The sequence below is a fragment of the Peromyscus leucopus genome, chromosome 16_21, assembly GCF_004664715.2.
Source record: "Peromyscus leucopus breed LL Stock chromosome 16_21, UCI_PerLeu_2.1, whole genome shotgun sequence".
Classification (NCBI taxonomy): Eukaryota; Metazoa; Chordata; class Mammalia; order Rodentia; family Cricetidae; genus Peromyscus; species Peromyscus leucopus.
Genome location: NC_051084.1, coordinates 49967989 through 49988173, shown reverse-complemented (window position 1 = coordinate 49988173; position 20185 = coordinate 49967989).

Here is a 20185-nt window from a genome sequence, read left to right as displayed (position 1 = left end):
CATTACGATCATAATAGGGAGCATGGTAACATGCAGACTTGATGCTGGAGCTGAGAGTCCCACATCTTCACTCAGAGGCAACAGGAAGTCGACTGATGACACGCTGAGTGAATCTTGAGAAAAGAGACCTCAAAGCCTGCCCCCACAGTGGCACATCTCCTCCAACAGGGCCATACCTCTTAATAGCACCATTTTCTTTAAATCACCACACCTAGCCACAGGTGATACTATCCACAGTGTCCTAGGTCCTCCTACATCCATCATTAATCAAGGAAATCACTCACAGAAATGCCCACAGGTTTTTGACAGATAGAGTCGAAAAGCTTACCAGCACAAATGACTTAAGTACATGTGAATTTCACTTCATAAAAGCTAAAGGGGTCTGAGTAGATTATTTGCTATAAATGAGGTCCGCAGTGGCCTCACTTGAAGGGTTCCAGCACATCAAGCTCCTTCTCAACCCTGGGTTTCCATACAGGTGAACATAAAGTCCCAGCATTACTGACTCAAATCCTGAAACTCCTGCTTCTTTGTGCTCTTTTCCCGGCCTTTCCAAACATGGCTGAGATATCACTTCTGCCAAGGAGCCTTCCATGGCCACTTTAGTAACTAAATTTCCTGTTATCTTTCATATTTTTATTTCTTTTTTTCAGAGCTCTTATCCCCATTGGTAATGAGTATCCCAATGATTATATAAATGTAATAGATAATCAGATAGTAAAATAATCGAATAATTTAAATGAGGACAATGGTGCATATCTCATAAATTCTTGTGAAGAACTAATCATGTATTAATTTTGAGTATAGAGATCATACATATAAATTTCTTTTTTTTTTTCCCACTGTAAGAGTTTATTAGGGGAAAGGAACAGAAGGGAGTGCTTAGGCTGATGAGAAATGGTCGTGCAGGGAGAGAGAGAAGGGATAAAATGGAACCCGCTTTTTATAGACCCCCTCTAACCCACCCCACCCACCCACCCCCACACCCACCACCCCACACCCCACACCCTCGCACATGCGCGTATGGGCTTATGTAGCCATGCCACTCATGTGCATAGATTACGTGATCACGCAGTGCACTGATTACATAGGACATAAGGCCCTGGAATGACTAAGCCTCGCTTGGCTACTGGACAGTGCGTGGGTGGTCAACATATAAATTTCTTAAAACCGAGTCTAGTTCATAATAGGGACTGCGTGAGAGTCGTAGTATTAGAAAATATGTTGCAAAATGTGGTTACCATAAAACAGGTCTTGTATTTTAAAAGCAGTGAAAACATGTGTAGCTAGTTAATCCAGAGCTGTTTATGCTCTGACTGGAAATTTTCCTGTCACGTTAGAATAATCTAAACCTAATGTTAATCTCTCATTCTCATATGATTTACAGGGGCTAGAGAGATGGCTTAGCCTCAGCCATCGTTAAGAGCGCTTACTGCTCTTGTGGAAGACCCAAGTTGGATTACCGGCACCCACACAATTGCTCACAACTATCTATAACTCCAGTTCCAGGGGATCCAATTCCCTCTTGTAACATCTGTGAGTACCAGGCACACACACGGTGCACAGACATATTTTCAGACAAACATTCATGTACATAAAATAAAATAAACATTAAAAAAGAAATGGCGTGATTTACACAGGGGCTGAATCTTTAGATGTGTTGAGTAATTAGAGGCTGTGGTGACAGCCTAAGCAGACACAGACTAAGAAAACATGGGTTCCAGTGCTGAATATTAATATGACTAATGGTTGACTCTTTAGAAATGCTTTTTTTCTTGTCATTATGTACTTTAGGTGAGTGGGCTTTCCAAAGGAGTCAAGTCAGAGATACAAACAGCAAAGGGAAGTCTGCGTTTTTGATCAGAATGTTCTTCAAGGTTCCTGAGCAGGTGGCAGCATTACTCTTGGAAGGGAATCAGCCACGGGCAATGCAAGCCAAAGAATTGGTTTGAGCTGTCAACATCTGTTTTGCAGCTGGATAAATAGCTCAGCAAATTTTACTTTGGGCTACAGATAACAGAAACCCTCTAGTCCAAAGGGGACACAAAATAAGCAAACAAAATGTTATGACAACATGAGACTGCATTGTTAAGACCTGCCATTGGTATCGCTGATGTCACTGAAGACCAGGACCCTTTGAGGAAACGCACCCACCAGTAACCAAGACAGCTTTCCACTGGCTTCTGCCACACTTCCTTGTTTTCTGTCTACCTACACTGTCTCATTCTTTTTAACCTCTCAAAACAGTTTTCATTTTTCTTTCTCTAAAAACTAATGTCACTTACAACAGCCAGCCAGCTGCAGTCACCTCTGCTCCAGAACGTGTGTTGTGTGTCACCCCACTTCAGGCAACTGGAGAAACTCACATTTCTGAATCCTCACTCCAAGCTGCTGACTAAAAGACCAACTGACCCAGTTCAGTTTGAAATTTGGCCCTAATCCAGTCTGCTATGTCCAAAGAGGAAGTCGTGTCCACATATCCTGGTCATACGAGTGGGCTGTAGAGTTCAAACACATGGCTGCAGAAACAGGTTCTGGGGGTGCATCCCTCCGAGGAAGAAGGTCGTGGGACAGGCCCTAAAATAACTACTTCTGTGAGAGTGGAATTTGTGTTAAATGACTGTGAAGTTAGAGAATGGTCAAATGCTTGTTCATATTTTCAAAGAAAATCAATAAGACGTGGTTATATCAAGACTAAGGAATAATAATATTCTTGCAGCTCCTCTTAAAAGGGGCCACATTACAAACTGCAACACCAGGGGCTAAAAAGACAACAGAGGCAGGTGTGTGTGTGCATACTGATCTGCTTTACATCTACACAACTTCTTCATTTGAGGAAAGTTTTGTGTGATTAAAGAAAAAGCCCCCAACACCATTCTAGCAGGTTCAGAACAAAATTTTTTTAAGGAATAAAAATAACTCTGCATCACTTTTTCTACTTCTTGACTTGTTTTGCTAAGTTATTACCTGGGTTCAGCCAGAAAAAAATCTTCTGCAATCGTCGGTGAATGGAAACAGCATCAGCAGAGAGCTTTACAAAGCAGAAGACTTCTCAGTCTTTGTAGGGCTTCAGAACTCATTGACTACTGATCTCCATTCTGCTTTGTGTATGGCTGCTGCCCTGACATGGACCTTGTTCCCATAAGTTAAAGTGTGTGTGTGTGTGTGTGTGTGTGTGTGTGTGTGTGTGTGTGTCTGTGTGTGTGTGTGTTTGTGTCTGTGTCTGTGTGTCTGCATGTGCAAGTGCACACAGAGGCCAAAAGAGGGTGTCACCCCCCCTGAAGCTGGAGTTACAGGTCGTATGAGCCACCTGATATGGATGCTGGGACCTGAACTCAGATACTCAGAAGAGCAGCGGCCCTCTTAACCTTTGAGCCATTTCCTCAGCCATTCTTCCCATACTTTAGTTGAAATTCAATTAGGCAGCCTCTAGAAGTTAACATGAGGTCCACAGAGGAAAAGATGCTCACAACTGCATGTAACTCTAGTTCCAGGGGATCTGATGCCCCTCTGGTCTCTGAGGGCAGCAGCTGAGTGTGTGCTCACACACTCATATGCACACAGGGGCACATGCATACACACACAGAGACACAGGATACCCATAATTTAAAATTGGAATAGGGGATCTGATGGCCCTCTGGTCTCTGAGGGCAGCAGCTGAGTGTGTGCTCACACACTCATATGCATACAGGGGCACATGCATACACACACAGGATACCCATAATTTAAAATTGAAATTTTTCTCCTCTGCACATTTCACCCTGTCCATATTTGTTCTGCTTGGGTTAGCAGCTGTGGGGAAAGGTCACTCTCTTTCCCCACCTGGCCAACTCTCTAGACTCCCTCCACCCCCTCCTGATGGTGGGTAGGTGGAGAAGGCAAGGATGAGGAAAGCATTCAGTTCCATGAGTACTACCATGCTAATATACTTTGGGGGCTGCCTGGATCTGACACATGGTCAAAGCTGGGCTTTTCTCTCTTAACGCACTTGTAGGCTTTTGGAAGCTTCTTTGAGTTTATCATGCACAGTTCCTGAGATGGTCCATCTGCTTCTCCGGTGAAAGTCTAAAGCTGGATATATTTATGGTTGTGAGCCTAGCCTTTAATGGCTGAGCCATCTCTCCAGCCCTTAAGCTGGATATAAGACAGCCTGATAGGGGTCTTCCACCAGCCCAGAGGAAAGTGCTCATGCCTGCTTAGCAGGGAAACTGGATAAGCAAGTTGCAATAGCGCATCAAAGGGTATCAAAATCTCAACTTCAAACAGAGTAGTTTCTGCTACTCTCTTCTCTCCACAGTCACAGCCAGATGACCGCTGTCTTCTGCTATGTAGATATTTTCTTCAGAAGTAAGTCACACAAAAGCTTTCAAAGAAATGTAGCTCCCCATGGGAGTCATTTCCCTAATGTCCCTCCCCCTCTGCACCCACCCACCCCAAATCACCCTCTTTTCTCTTTCTTTTCTCTATCTCCAGATAGAGACTGGAAGCTCACAGAGGGATGTTTGCAAACTCAACTTCAAAACTCCAACTCAATTCTTTTCTACCTTACACTGGGAAGAGGAGATAACAGTTTCCAGCTGGGTTTTGAATTTGAATGCCTCCTTGCAATCTTTGACACGGGCTTAAGGCCTTGTTAACTAGCTAGCCACTCACACTTAGGGTGTGGCTTACAGTAAAACTTATAGTTTTATTTCACACTGTGCTGTGTTCAGGCACACAGACAACACATGATGCTTCTTCTATAAGAAAGCCTGTAATGAGCTCAGATGTTACTCTCAGGGCTCTGTGGAGATTCTTTAAACATGGTACCAAGTAAAAGCTTAAAGGAGGTAGAAGCAACTCACTCAAAGCTCTGGACTAGAAAGCACCTGTGACTACAAATCTGCCGGGCAGCTATAAACTGCAAAATAATTTAAAGCAACTGGAATTGTTTGGTCAAATAGAACAAGAAGCCAAATTCCTGCCAGGCTATGAAGGAGCTACAGCCTCCCTAGGAAGTTTAAGAATGAGTAATCTAAAAGAAAACAGCAGTAATCTAAGCTCTTAAGAGGTGAAAGCAAAAAACTGTGAATCAAAAATCAGCCTGGGCTACATGGTGAGTTTGAAGCTAGCCCATGCAACATAACAAAACCTTGTCTCAAAGAGCCAGTGGCTAAGGATATAACTCAGAGGCATTCTGTTTGCCTATCATAGTCAAGACCCTGTGTTCAGTCTCTAGTGCTATAAGAAAGCAAAAAGTTTTCCTGGTGCTTCTTGAAGGTTTATTTATTTTTATGTGTTTGGGTATTTATTTATTTTATGTGTTTCTGCCTGCATATATGTCTCAGACCAAGTGTATGCAGTGCCCTGAAGGTCAAAAGAGGGTGATGTATTTCCTGGAACTGTAGCTAATAGACAATTGTAACCCACTGTGTGGGTGCTGGAAATTGAACTCAAGTCCTCCAGAGGAGTAGTCAGTGTCCTTGACCACTGAGCCATCTTTCCAGCCCTGTTTTTTAAAATATATGTACCCCTTCTTCCCCTGCCCCCCATTCCTCCCTAATTTCCACATTACCACCCCCTTAAGATGACTACTTTAGTAGTAATGGATTCAGAAAGCTAACCAAAACTTACTGAAATAAAACAGTATTTGCAACCCTGAATGTTATTTGGGACATCACTCATGTTCACCTGCTAATTTCTCATTTCTCCCCATCTAATAGGTGCCAAATGTGTGGAGGATGGACAGACTTTTCCATCCTTCCAAAAGCCCATAATCCATGTTAAGAATATGTATCATGGGGCTGGAGAGATGGCTCAGAGGTTGAGGGCACTGGCTACTCTTCCAGAGGTCTTGAGTTCAATTCCCAGCAACCACATGGTGGCTCATAACCATCTATAATGAGATCTGGTGCCCTCTTCTGGCCTGCAGGGATACGTGCAGGCAGAACACTGTATATATAATAAATAAATAAATAAATAAATAAATAAATAAATAAATAAATAAATCTTTAAGAAAAAGGATATGTATCATGATAGATTCACTTAGCAAATAAGCCAAATTATATCTAAACTAGACAAAGAAGTAAACAGTAGCTGCCTCTGACCTTTTCCCTGTTTTTAATTTTCCTTTGGTTTCCCTTTCAATTATTTCCATGTCAAGTTGCAGCATTAAAAGAGAAAGCCATCCCAGGGATTAGGTCTAAACAAGTTTCTTTGACTTAAGGATTCTTTAAGATGCAAACCCTAGCTCTCTCAGCATATTTAAAACACATGGCACTATTGATGGAAGGCTCAGAAGCAAGAAGGAAAGGCAAGTTCAGTTTTTATGTGGCCATTGTAGAGAATGTGTCAAGGTATGGGAGAAGACTGGAGTGATGTTGGCAATGATGCATTAAATATGTGACATATATAAGAGGTCAGCATCAGGAAATGGAATCCTGTTCCAGGGGAAACAAATCAAAAATGGGAGCTATGGTGATATTTTATTTGTACTGAAATGTGATTTTATTTGTATGTTAATAAATAAAGTTGCCTGAGGGTCAGAGCTAATAACAAGCCATAGCAGAAGCTGGGTGGTGGTGGCATAAACCTTTAATCCCAATCATATGACAGGCAGTTCTCTGTGTGTTCAAGGATACAGTCAGCATGGAGACACACGCCTTTAATCTCAATACCAACCATAGAGACCTAAAGGTCTGTATAGACAGGCAATGATGAGGAGGTCATGTGGTTGGGTTTACAACCAATGAGAAGGCAGAACAGAAAGTCAATAAAAAGACAGACACACAGGAAGTAGGTCTCTTTTGGAGGGGAAGGACAGCAGCGGCAGTGAAGGGTAACAAAGGGTTTTTAGTATCAGCTCTCAACTACTGCTCTGACCCCTTGGGCTTTCAGCTCTGCACTTGACTCTGTGTTTCTTATTTAATAAGACTGTTACATCTACAGAGAGCCATTGGCCCTGGGCCTGGGCATTGCATAGAAGCTCAGTAGCCCAGGAAGAGTGTCGGTGAGGGCTTGAAAGAGGTGAGGGGGTGTTAGTGTGCATGAAGAGAGGCTGGCCATGCTAACTGGCTGTCCATTGGAAAGGACAACTAATGAACTCAGGGGTCTAGCTGTGACATTTACCAGGCAGAGTGGAGAAGGTGCCAGCTTGCTTCTAGAAGCTTGTGGCAACACATCAGAAAAGATTCATCAACCCAAAGAACTGTTCAGTTTTCCAGTAGAATTTAGAGAAAATATGAAGTCAGAAAATATTACTGTGATAAAATACCAGGATCAAACGCAACTTAAGGAAGAAAAGGTTTCTTTCGTCTGTGGCTCTAGACAGACAGAATCCAGCACAATGGAGGAAACTTGGCACGGCAGCAGGAAGCAGACAATGACATTATGTTTCATGTGCACCCAGGAAGTGGAGAGAGTAAACAAAGTGGACCAAGGCTATAGAGCCTCAGAGTTCACCCAAGAGACCCACTTCCTCCAGCCAGGGTGCCCCTCCTTAAGGTTCCATAACCTTCCCAAACAGCACCAGGAACAAAGAACCAAGTTGTTGCTGGAGGGCTTCTCTCCAGGTTCCACCAAGCCCCGCAGTCCCATAATCCACATATAAAATAATCACTCAGACGCTTATATTACTTACAAACTGTATGGCCGTGTCAGGCTTCTTGCTAACGGTTCTTATATCTTAAATTAACCCATTTCTATAAATCTATACCTTGCCACGTCACTTGTGGCTTACCAGCGTCTTTACATGTTGCTTGTCCTGGCGGTGGCTACAGTGTGTCTTTCTTCTTCTTCCTGTTTCCCCAATTCTCCTCTTTCTTTGTCCCGCCTATACTTCCTGTCTGGTCACTGGCCATCAGTGTTTTATTTATATAGAGCGATATCCACAGCACCAAGTATTCAAATACAGGGGCCTATGAGGGACATTTCTCATTCAGATCACAAGGTGCTTCTCTATCTCCACTGTCTCCCACAAAGTCATCTCCACGAAATCGCCTGGAGGCAAAAATCACATTCAGAATAATATAAGCAAAGTACAAGTTCAAGGTCGTGACTTCTGAAGACATGGTGCCTTTGAGGACATTCAGGAGCACTGCAAGGTATGCTGGAGGACTGCACAGAGGCAGCATATCCTTCTCAGGCATTCTCATGGAGCAACAGAAACTTCTAGAACCTGGCAGACATCCGCCAATAGCAGCTTCATATGTGCTGAAGGCAGAGAAGGGCTAAGAAAGAAATACTGTCGTGGCTTTTGTGTAGAGGAGACTATAATAAAACTGGTACCTAAGAAACCAAAAAAGAAACTCATAAAGGAATTGCATTAGCTTGGACTGATGGAGACAGCTTCAGAGGTAAAGCCACCATTGCACCTCAGTCCTCAGAAGGCGGGCTGAGAAGACTGCTCAACTCCAGACAGGCTACACAGAAAGAATCCTGGGGAAAAACAGTAAGCACCATAGAATGTACTCTCCAAGGAGCAGAACCCTGACCAGTGTGAAGGGACTAGCAAAATACTTCGAGTGGGTGGGTGCTATATGCCTGTGAGTGCTGTTGAAGTGTCTGCTGATGCATCCCTACTTCCACCATTGTGTGCTGGAGACAAGTAGGGTTATCACAGGTCTGCAGGCAGAAGCTCACAGTGCTCGGTGAAACGAACTTGAGTTTCAGCTACACATGGTCCTCATTCAGAAAAACAAGCCAACCCTTGGAATCGATAGTAGAAAAAGAGTGACTATTTTGATTTGTAAATAATGAGTCTCTGTCATCATTTCTCAACTCTGCCATTGCAACATGACAGCAGCCACAGACAATATATAAATCAGTAGGCAGGACTCTTCCAATAAAGCCTTGTTTATTTTTTAAAAAAAAATAGGTTGCATAGGCACAGGCTGTTAACTTCTGATATAACTGGATAAGACTCTGACCATCTAAGATGAGATATTTTGCATGTCAGAATGCAAAACATTGACCAATGGTAAACAATATAACAGATTAAAGACGTACACACATTCTTTGCACTCCCCAGAATCTGGGTAGTCTGTGACTCCTTGGAACAAGTGAATACAGAAGTAGTGATGTTGTGCTTATTTCTTCAACCCTGAGGTACTGGTAGCCTTCCTTCCTTGTCTCTTAGAAATTCCACTCTTAGGTCCCTGAGCCACTGTGCTAGGTTCCAGCTACCTGCTGTAGAGACTAGATGCAGTGACCCTTATCCTACCTAGTGAAGGAAAGGCTCACTAGAACCAGTACCGTCTACACAGCAGTCAGGAAAATGAGCCAGACTTGGACCCCTCTAAACTAGGCTAGCCACTTGCTAGATACTTCCAGTTGACAACACACATAGCAAAGGAATCGTCTAACCACAACCAGCTTGAATTATTGTGCCACAAAGACATAAGATCGTGTAATTATTCACATAAAGCCACTAAGTTTGGGAGGATTGCATCATAAGTAAATGGCCACACACACATACACACATACACACACACACACACACACACACACACATACACACACACACGCACACACACACTATTAGGAAGACTTCAGGGATTATAGATAATTTAAATTTGGAGTTTTCACTTGTTTTGCTTTTCATAATTTTACAAGTTTTTAGAAATAAATGAATTTATTTGTCTTTAAATACACTTAAATGTATTTAAAAATAAAAGAATGGGTAAAAGTCTTTGTCCTAACTTGAACAAGAAGCAACTAAGAGGCAACTTCCTATTGAAATGGAAAGCAATGGTGTGCTCAGATAACCCTTAACAATCAACAGTCACTTTGGCTGTTCTGAAGTAAGGGTTTGCAAGCAGGCTAGCACAGAAGCTTCCTCCAGCCTGGAGGAGAGTTGCTGGGGCTCTCACTAGGAAAATGGAAAAAAATAGAATGATCACCCTTATTCTTAATTTAGTTTTTGTGTTGTGTTGTTTTCTTTGCCTTTTGAGACAGAATCTCACTATGTAGCTCTGGCTGGACTGGGAAGACAGATTGTTTCTAGATGTCACCAAGAACAGATGGAGCTAGCTCTTTCCTCCACCTGTATTTAATTTACAGATGTGAAAATGTCATGAGAGTCATGCCCCACATCAACACAGCTGTATAGTATCCCCACCTGTTACTTCCATCTCAAATTAACAGACTACGTGGATATATAAGAATACAGGAACACAAACAATTTTGCATTCTATCAGACTCCTGCCTCCGGGGGAGTATTATTTGTTGTTTTGTTGTATTAGTTAATTTTGCTGCTGTGATACCATGACCAAAAGCAACTTATAGACAAACATATTTATATTCGCTTAGAGTTCCAAAGGAGGAGTCAATAGTGGCAGGAGGGGCATGGATGGCATCAGGGGGCCAGAGCAGGAAGCAGAGAGAACACATCTCCATTCACACAAAGGAAGCAGAGAGAGCAAAGTGGAAGCAGAATGAGACTATAAGCTCTCAATCCCCCTCTACCTCGGACACACACAGTGACAGACTCCCTCAAGCAAAGCTTCACATCCTAAAACTTCCAAGACCTTCCTCAACAGCGCCACCAGCTGGGACTAACTGTCCCAATGTAGAGACCTAATGTTGCAGTTGGAAAGGTCAAGGACATGCTTGAGGGACCATCCCTCAGAAAGGCAGGACCATCCCTCAGAAAGGCAAGACTACCCCTTAGGAAGGCAGATCCAGCCTAAGCTATGCTAAAGAGATAGGAGGAATAATTTTCCCTGCAATGACATGACGCACTTTTCCTTCTTATGTAGCATGGCCCCTGCAAGCTTCCATGAGATTCTGTTGGCCAACTTTTTCTTTTTCTTCTCTCTGTCTCTTTCTTTCCAGTGCTGGTCAGAGCTTGAGTGTGCTTGCGCTGGTACTTTGGGCTTGCTTACTCCTTCTCCAGAGCTCCCCTCCCCACCATGTGGCTGACTTCAATGATGCCTTAGATCAAAAGGCCCCTGACAGCTGCTGCAATTTACAGCCTGCCTGGATTAGGTTTTTCTTTTAAACCCTAATAAAAATTGTCCTCGAGCCTCCCTTTAAGGTCTCTCTCAAATTCTTTTATTAATGAGACTAAAAAGTTTGAAAGGGAACACCCCATTTCTCTGTTAACTTGCGGTGACTCTGCCAGGGCCCCCCAAAGTTTCTCATAATAGAAGCAAGGTGCTCCCCTTCATCAAGATATCCAGACAATCTGTATCCCACTAACTGTAGGCTAATAAATCATCTAAACCATGGAGGATGCTTTTCAAACAAGTCATTTGTAAACTTTTAAGGATACATATCTGACCCAACTTATAGCACCTCAAAATTTTATGTATTGCATGTTTCCCCTCCAACTCTCTCCTTTCTCTTCCCCTCTGCCTGCAGTCACTGGAACAAAATGAAGACATTCTACAGCAAGTAGATTGTTGATGTTCCCAAAAGTTTACATTTCTGCTGAGAGTCCAGAGAGAGATGAGCCTTCTTAATGAAGTACGGACAAACACACAAGAAACTGATGAAAAGAACACATGGTACCCCAAAGGTGCATCATCATCCCGCGGTGAATTTCATTCTAAGTGAAAGCTCCTCATTTTCAGCCTCTTATCAAATGCATCCTCTAAGTGTCTTTCATTCCTGCTGCAGGACATTCTTTAGTGACACTAGATTGTAGAAATGGTAATTTTTCCAACTGATGGCCTTGTGTTTCTGAAAAGATGCAAATTGGATGCATCCCAAATCATCCTAATGCAAGATCAGAGTTTCATAGCTCTTTTTACAATTTCAAACTCAGTTTGCTGCCCAGAGGAAAACATAAAACACACCAAAGCTAGGGGAAGACAGAACATCTTTAAATAGCTTAGAAATTTCTTCCTGCCTGATGAACAGCTTTTATTAAAGAGTTTACTGTTTGTCCCCAAATCCAAATGGATGTTTCTAAAAATGGAATGAATCAGGTGCAAAGGCAAGAGGAAAGAGGCTGTTGTGCTTGTAGCCACAAGGGTGTATAGATTCAAGCAATAGACATAGAATAATAAGCCAAGAGAAATGTTATTGGTGTGATTATTACAGTAGCAGATCTGAGTCCAGAGGCAGCTAGAGAGATTTCCTGTGTCCCAGCACAATAAATTGATCCAGGAGCAAACAGATAGTGACCAAAATAGAGACAATTGATTAAGGAGAAAAAGTCGCCTAGAGAATGGAAGTGGTCTAGTGATGTGGGAAGAGAGATGCTCAAAACCATGGTGCCGCCACTAATCCTTTACATGTCATTTACATAGCACCAGCCTTCTTCCAGATTGCAGATCACAGACTATTCTCGTGCATGGTTTTTAACTGTAGCCCAGGTAGAGAAGGGTTTCCAGTCTTTCTACTAATTGGCTTCTTGCGTATGTTAATCTTGATGCCTCTCTCTCTCTCCCTACACCCCTACTCTGTCGCCATATTCAATAATACTGCGTGCTAGGTATTACTGCAAAGTTCTAATATAACTCAATCTTCGCAAGAGCAGTAATCCTAAATCCCATTTAACACACAAGAAAAATTGAATAGGGAAAAGCTTAAGCAAATGGCTCAAAGGTGATGCTGAGATTACACACACGCAGCCTTGGCTCCACACTCCAAGGACCAACTACCATATACCTGTCACAATACAGATTATGATAACTTAAATATTCTATAGGGCAGGGGGAAATCACTGAATTGTTTTTTCATGTTCTTCAGGATGGGGAAGAAGGGAGGGGGGAGGGAGGGAGAGAGGGAGACTCCATCCTTCCTTGCCTTCAAATTCTTCATGGTTTCGTTTTGTTTTGTTTTTTGTTTTTGTTTTTTGACACAGAGTTTCTCTGTGTAGTTTTGGTGCCTGTCTCGGATCTCACTCTGTAGACCAGGCTGGCCTCGAACTCACAGAGATCTGCCTGGCTCTGCCTCCCGAATGGTGGGATTAAAGATGTGTACTGCTGCCCAGCAGTCTTTATGGTTTTTTAAGGACAGTGAAAACCCATGGCAAGCTGATGCCTAGGGAGCCATAGAGACAGCTGCACTGCTTAACCCTCCCTAGTTATGAGGTAGGAATTCCAAAAGAAAGTGTAGTGATCGCCTGGTTTCCTCCATCCCTCCAGCCACTTAAGAGACCAAGATGCTTTTGTGTGTGTCTTTTAAGTTTTTATAGCAAAACTAGACTTCCAGATCATTTGTCTGGGGTAAAAAAAAAAAAAAAAAAAAAAGCCTGTTTTGGTGGTAAATGTATTTTTGTTGATATAGGGATTCTTTTTTCCTCACTGAGAGTATGTGAGGAACCCATGAAAGTCATTCACACCCAAGATTCATTGAGAGGTCATATAAAGTTGTGACTCACCAGGAGAGTCTAAAACCTGCAAGCTCTGTAAGACACTTGGGTTTTTTGTCAATCTGAGAAACTTAAAAGATGGCTGCCTGTATAGTCTTTTCATCCTTAAATAGGAATTACAATTTTCATAAAGAGTTACACACAGGCACCTGTCTTCTTGCTCAGCAAATGTTTTTTTTTCTTCCAGTATTTCATTTACTTCAAATTTATATTTTCCTTGGAAGGAAGAATATGAAATTATGATGATGCACTGTTAAAATTAATGTTTAATTCATTTTACTTAAAAATTTGCAGTCACTTAGTTTCCCTTCCTCAAGCCAACTTTATTATAGAATTTTAGAGGCAGATGAAATTTTAAATAGGGATGATTCATTCACCCAAAACATTTTCATTAAAGATTTATTGTATGTCAGGTACAGTTTCAGAGGGTGGAGAAAAGGCCCAGAGGAGAAATGACAGGCTTCGGGCTGCAAGTTCAAGGCTAGCACAAAGAACAGAGATCTCTCCATTTGAAAGGCAGATATCTCACTCTCCATTGCCTCAGACGACCAAGATCGCCAGATGCTAACTGAGACAGGCATACAGAACCTGGCCTTCAAAGCTCGTCAATGAAATTATAGAAAGAGAGGCATAGTGAACATAATGTCCAGACTAAGTACCATCTGAGATGCTCGGTGGCATTTATTCTACGTCTCTGCGTCCAGTAGCCCCTGAAAAGCTTGCTTGTTGCTCACACTCACACGTGGTCTCAGAGGTGGCAACTGTCACCTGAATTCAGCCCACGCTTCTTCAGTAGCATCGCCAAAGCTCTTGCGCTGCAAGACTGTGAATCCCTTTGCAACATGTCACACCTCCAGTGCTCTTCCCCAGGGACACGCATTAACTCTGGAATGTGACAGCTGCTCTCTCCTTCATCCTTGGCTCCCCCTAAAAGCCAAAGTAGTGCAAGCCATGACCCCTTCGTGCCGTGTCATATAACTGCCGGTGTCAATCTTCTCTACACTGTTATGTACAAGACAAACTCAAATTCCTACATTTCTGGTCAATTGAGTCATTTTTCAGAAATAGTCTCTGTGTCGTCCCCCCCCCCATTTCCATAGTTCCATTCATCTTTACATCATTCATATAGGGTTTGGTCATGTGACTCACTTTAATTAATAACTGCAATTCTTATTGCAGATTTGACACAATTAGAGCTTTGGAATGCACTCTCAGCATAGGCTGGCCTTTTTGGCCTCTACCATTACTATACAACGCTGGAAGAAAAGAGACATACCACCCCCACTTTCCTCAACATCCACCTAATCAAATAATGTTATTCTGAGCTACTGAACTCTGAGGTGTTTTGTGTTACAAAGTTGATGGCATCACTGTTTTAGAGTAACAATAATTCATTGAACGCTTCCTCCTGATAACTTCTCTATCTTCAGCCTTTATATGAAACTTTGGGTTTTCCAATTCAGCTGGTGCAGTCACTTGAGCTCTGGGCTAGTATTCTCAGATACATACTGATCTTTCTGCCTAAGTCACTCTAAATAAATAGGATGCATGGATGGGTGAGTGGCTACAATAAACATACTAATAAATTGGAAGTAAAGTCACAGTGGGATTTCATTATGTATTTATGCATTGTAACAAGAACTGAGCATCTATGGACGTAGTGTCTTGTTTTGTGAAGAATGTGCTCTGGTCATCTTAGGAGAACATTTGCTGTGTGTCATCTTGTTACAGTGACCCTGAGATGACATGTTCAAGTGACATAGAGGCTTCTTTATTTGAAGAAACATTTATAATACCTATTGAATATCTATAGAACCCTTCTCAGCAAAGAATTAAGGTGCTATTTCAGTTCTCCTTCGGTCTTCAGAAAGACGTTAAGAATAGCAATACACATATCAGTCACTACACAGTCAGGGTTACCCAGAGAACATCTAGGATAATTATTTTCCTGTTTTGCTTTATTATATCATTCTCTTCTAATCTGCTGTCTTCACAAGAGCTAGAGAAAATTCTGTTTCCTTTACATAATGACACATAGTCTGAACCCTAAGATGTGGTTGGGTTTTTTTTTAAATTCCATTATGTTTGTCTGCTTTCACATTATAACTTCTAAATCCAAATATGAGGCCAAGGATGCAGCTCAGTTGATAAGTGTTTGCCTAGTATGCCCGAGACAATATGGTTCCCCAGTATTACATACAATTGGATGTGGTGGTACATGCCTGTAATCCCAGTAATTGGGAAGTCATTAAAATATTTTTAAAGACTAAAAACTATGGGGAAAGTATTCTTAAGATTCTTTACAAGATTTTTTAAATGCTTTTTATACTAGAGGCTCTTTCTAAGATATCAATGGTAAAATGAAAAGAACACAAGGTCAAAAGACCACATCTAACATCATGGGTCTACTTAGTTTGAGTATTCGTCAAGGCACTTAACTTTTCTAAATATCACCTTTTGTCATTTATTATATAAAGATAATGTCAGCCACATCAACATCAAAGGCTCGTTGGAAATAACATAGGGTAGAATGTCGGGATTAATAAAACTGATGTTTAAATGGTGTTACAAAAAATTAAGATCAGTTTAAAAATAAAGGTGAAAATGAAAAGGGACGATTAAGTTAATGTTACTAATACTCAATTTTGATATATACCATTGTTTGAAAACTTGATACACATTTGAGGGTGGCTTCGAAAAGTATACTGAGTCTCACTATAAAAATCTTAGTTTTTCTGTAAAATACCCTTGGGAAAAAGACCAGCAGAGTAAGATAAAGGACCCAGAAATGAACCCACACATCTACTACCACCTAGTTTTTGACAAACATGTCAAAAACATACATTAAAGAAAAGATAATCTTTTCAATAAATGGTGCTGGAAACAGAGATATCCATATGTAGAAGAATGAAAACAGATCCTCTTCTTTCATTCTCCACAAAGACTAATTCAAAATGGATCAAACACCTTAAGGTAATGGACACTCTGAAACTGCTAGAGGAAAAAATAGGTAAAACACTTCAAGACACAGCCATAGGCAAAGACTTTCTGAAAAGGAGTCTATTAACAATGAAAATTCATCCACAAAAATTGACAAATAGAGTTGCATAAAAATAAAAGGGATTTCCACCATGAAAAGGAAACAATCTCTAGAGTTGAGAGAATGCTGATAGAAAAGGAAATAATCTTTGTCAACTATATATCTTACAGAAGATTAATATCCAGAACCTATACAGAACTCCAAAACAAATTATGAAAACAATATTTAAGCTAACAGACTGAAGAATTTCTTCATTCCCAAACAAAGAAACACAAATAGCCAAAATGCTTGACAAGGTGTTCATCATCTTTAGCCAGCATCTTCTCCATTGAAATGTTTAGGAACCAGCCTAGACATCCATCATGAGATGAATAATTAAATAAAAGGTGGCACATATACTCAAATAGACTTTATCATCCATAAAGAAAAATGAGATTGGCATTTTTCAGATAATAGAAGAATTTAGAAATCATTATGCTAAATGAAAAAAGTCAGATTCAGAAAGACAAAATCTTCATGGTTTTCTTATATATACAATCTATATTCTTCATTCTCTCTCTCTCTCTCTCTCTCTCTCTCTTCCTCTCTCTCTTTCTGTGTGTGTATGTGACATGAAAGTTTCAGAGGAAGAAGAGCACTCAAGTAAGGAGAGAAGGGCAACAAAAGAGATTAAAAAGGTACACACACAAACACACACACATATACAGGAGGGGGCTATGGAGGATGGCATATATCAGTGTGCAAAGAGGAGTGAACAGGAACAAAGTATAACATATGTGTATGAAAATATCACAGTAAAATCACTCCTTTCCATACTAACCAAAACTAATTAATAAATGGTTTCTCTTCTACAACAGGAAAAGTTATTGTTGAAGACAAGTTCCTTAGCAGTAGATAAAACTCTGAGTTGCGTGAAACTTTTGACTCATAGTGAGAGATAGGAAGCAGCAGGCTCCAAGCAGCTGTGCATTGAATAGATGTATTTTCCCATTCTGCCGCAAAGCTCAAAACCAAACTCCATCCTAACAGCAAACTTCTGAGCATGTTCTTTCAGATGGTGACACCAAGATAGCATGCCAGCTCTCCAAAATCGCACAGTAACATGTGGAGCTGAAACTTCTAGCCTAGACAGTGTGGCACCTGGTCCCTGCTTACTCATCACAAAACATTGTCTCACATAACAGCAGGACATAGATGTTATTTTCAAGGAAATATCATTCAAGAAGGTCAAGGTAAGAATTATATAGAACCATGAGTAATTTCTAAGTTATATGGTATTGTGGGAAGTTGAGGAAATCCTGAGTGAATGTGTGTTGTTGACATGGGCATGGCCATGTCAAGAACTATAAAGCCTCAGAGCCATTTTCCCATATGAGCTAGGCTCAAGAAGGGTGGCAAAGTTCTCCTTGGAGATCCCAGTATGCGTGTTTGTGAATGAATAATCAGTGTATTCAAAGACTCCCAACTACAGCTACATCCTCTTAGGTTTTTCCAGCCTGAGACTGTTGCCTACAGAGACTAGCCAACTCCTCCCTCTGTGCTGTATATAGTAAATTCACTGAGGTACCAGGTTGGGGCCATGCAGAACATCACCTGATCCCGCTTTACTATAGGTGTGTCTGTATATCTGCCCTTTTTCATCCCCTCACCGGCCCTAGACAGAGTTTTAAGACACAAGTCATACAGAACTGGCATCGTGTGGTGAGTTGGATAAGAATGGCCCCCATAGGCTCATAGATTTGAATGCCTGGTTACCAGGGAGTGGCACTATCAGGAGGTGTGGCCTTGTTGGAGTACATGTGACCTTACTGGAAGAAGTGTGTCACTGAGTGTGGGCTTTGAGGTTTCAAATGCTCAAGTCAGGGCCAGTGCCTCTTTTCCTGCCAATCCCTATGTAGACTCAGAGCTCCATCTCCAGCACCATGTCTGCCTACGTGCTGCCATGCTTCCCACCATTAATACACTAAGCTTCTGATTTGTAAACCAGCCTCAATTAGATGTTTTCCTTTATAGAAGCTGTTGTGGTGTCTCTTCACAGCAATAGGAACTAAGACAGAAGTTGGCACCAGAGATTGGGGTGTTGCTGTAATAAGCCTGCCTGCCTGTGCTTTCATTTGGTGGAATGTGGACTTTGGAACTTTGGATTAGGAAAGCAGTTGAATACTTTAAATGGTGCTTGATAGCCATACTAGTAGTAGCAGGAAAAACAGTGGTGCTGAGAATGATTTGAACTGTGGGGAACCTCATTAAGAGGTTTCAGAGAAGAAGAATATTAATAACTGGCCTAGAGATAATTCTTGTGAAATTTTGGTGAAGAATGAGGTTGTTTCTGCCTTGTTGAAAAATATCTGCCTGAGGCTAAATTGAAGAGTTTGGGGTTAATGTCACTGGCAGAGGAGATTTCAAAACAGCCTAATATTGACTGTGTTGCTTGGTTATTAGTGGCCATACTTACGTAGCTCTATAATGAAATGGAGCAAGATGAGAAAGGAAAAATACAAAACATACAGTATGAGGAGAAAAGGAGCACCAGGAAATTTAATAGAGTCAAGTCCAGCTCTCAAGGAGATTTAAAAAAAAAAGTTTAAAGGAAAACCTGATGCTAAATGGAGCAGTGACCTCAGGCAGGACTCCACCCAACTAAGCTTCCAACTAGTGAAAAGAAATTAAAGTTTAGAGCCAGATGTGGTGGCCCACATCTTTAATCCCAGCACTCAGAAGGCAGAACCTGGTGAGTCTCTCAGTTTGAGGCCAGCCTGATCTATGGAGTAAGTTCAAGGACAGAAAAGCTTGGGCAGTGAAGGAAACTATTAAAAACAGAAAGCTGGTGAATATGTGTTTAAATGAAAGGGCCATGTTCCAGTCTCAGGAAGCAGTAGAATTTGGTAGCTTCAGAGTAAAATACACAAGAAAGGGGTTATGGAGTCTCCCTCTGTAACTGAGGACAGCCACTGAAGCCAGGCATATGTCAAAGGTGTCCCTGAATGGCCATTGCATGAAGCTGTGAAGGTGAAGCCTGGATTGCCTTGGAGACCTCAATATGTTGGAGATGCCAGAGTCATGGGATACCTGCTGAGGAGAGCTGCTAACAGGAAATGGAACCAGCCCAAAAGAAAGAAGTGTGTTGCAGTCAACAAAGCTGAATGAAATTGGAGATCTGAAGAGTGCTTTGACATCAGACATGGAGCTGCAGAGTTTGGAGTTTGCCCAGCTGATTTTTGGTCTTGCTTTGGTCCAGTATTTCCTCACTATGCTCCCTTTCCTCCTTTTTGGAATGGTAATGTATATCCTGTGCCATTATATGTTAGAAATATGCTTTGTCATTTTGATTTTACTGGTGGTTATAGGTAAGAGATTGCTGTGAGTCTCAGAAAGAGACTTTGAATTTTAGACTTTTAAAGTGTTGAAACTGTTATAGACTATGGTGACTTGTGAAGTTGGACTGAATGCATTTCTGTATTATGTTATGCTACAAGTCTATGTGTAGATGTAACCAACTGTCTTATTAAATAAGAAACACAGAACCAATGTAAAAGAGAAAGCCAAGAGGTCAGAGCTCAGAGCTAAAATCTTACCCTTCCTCCTGCGGTGCTCCTAACTCTCCAAAAGAGAGCTACTTCCTGTGTGTATTTCTTTAAATAGTCTTTCTGTTCTGCCTTCTCATTGGTTGTAAACCCAAACACATGACTGCCTCGTCACTGCCTGTAAGTACAGCCCTCCAGGTCTTAAAGGCATATGTCTCCAATGCTGGCTGTATCCCTGAACACACAGAGATCTATGGGATTAAAGGTGTGTGCCACCACCGCCACGCTCTTTCTATGGCTCTAATAGCTCTGACCCCCGGG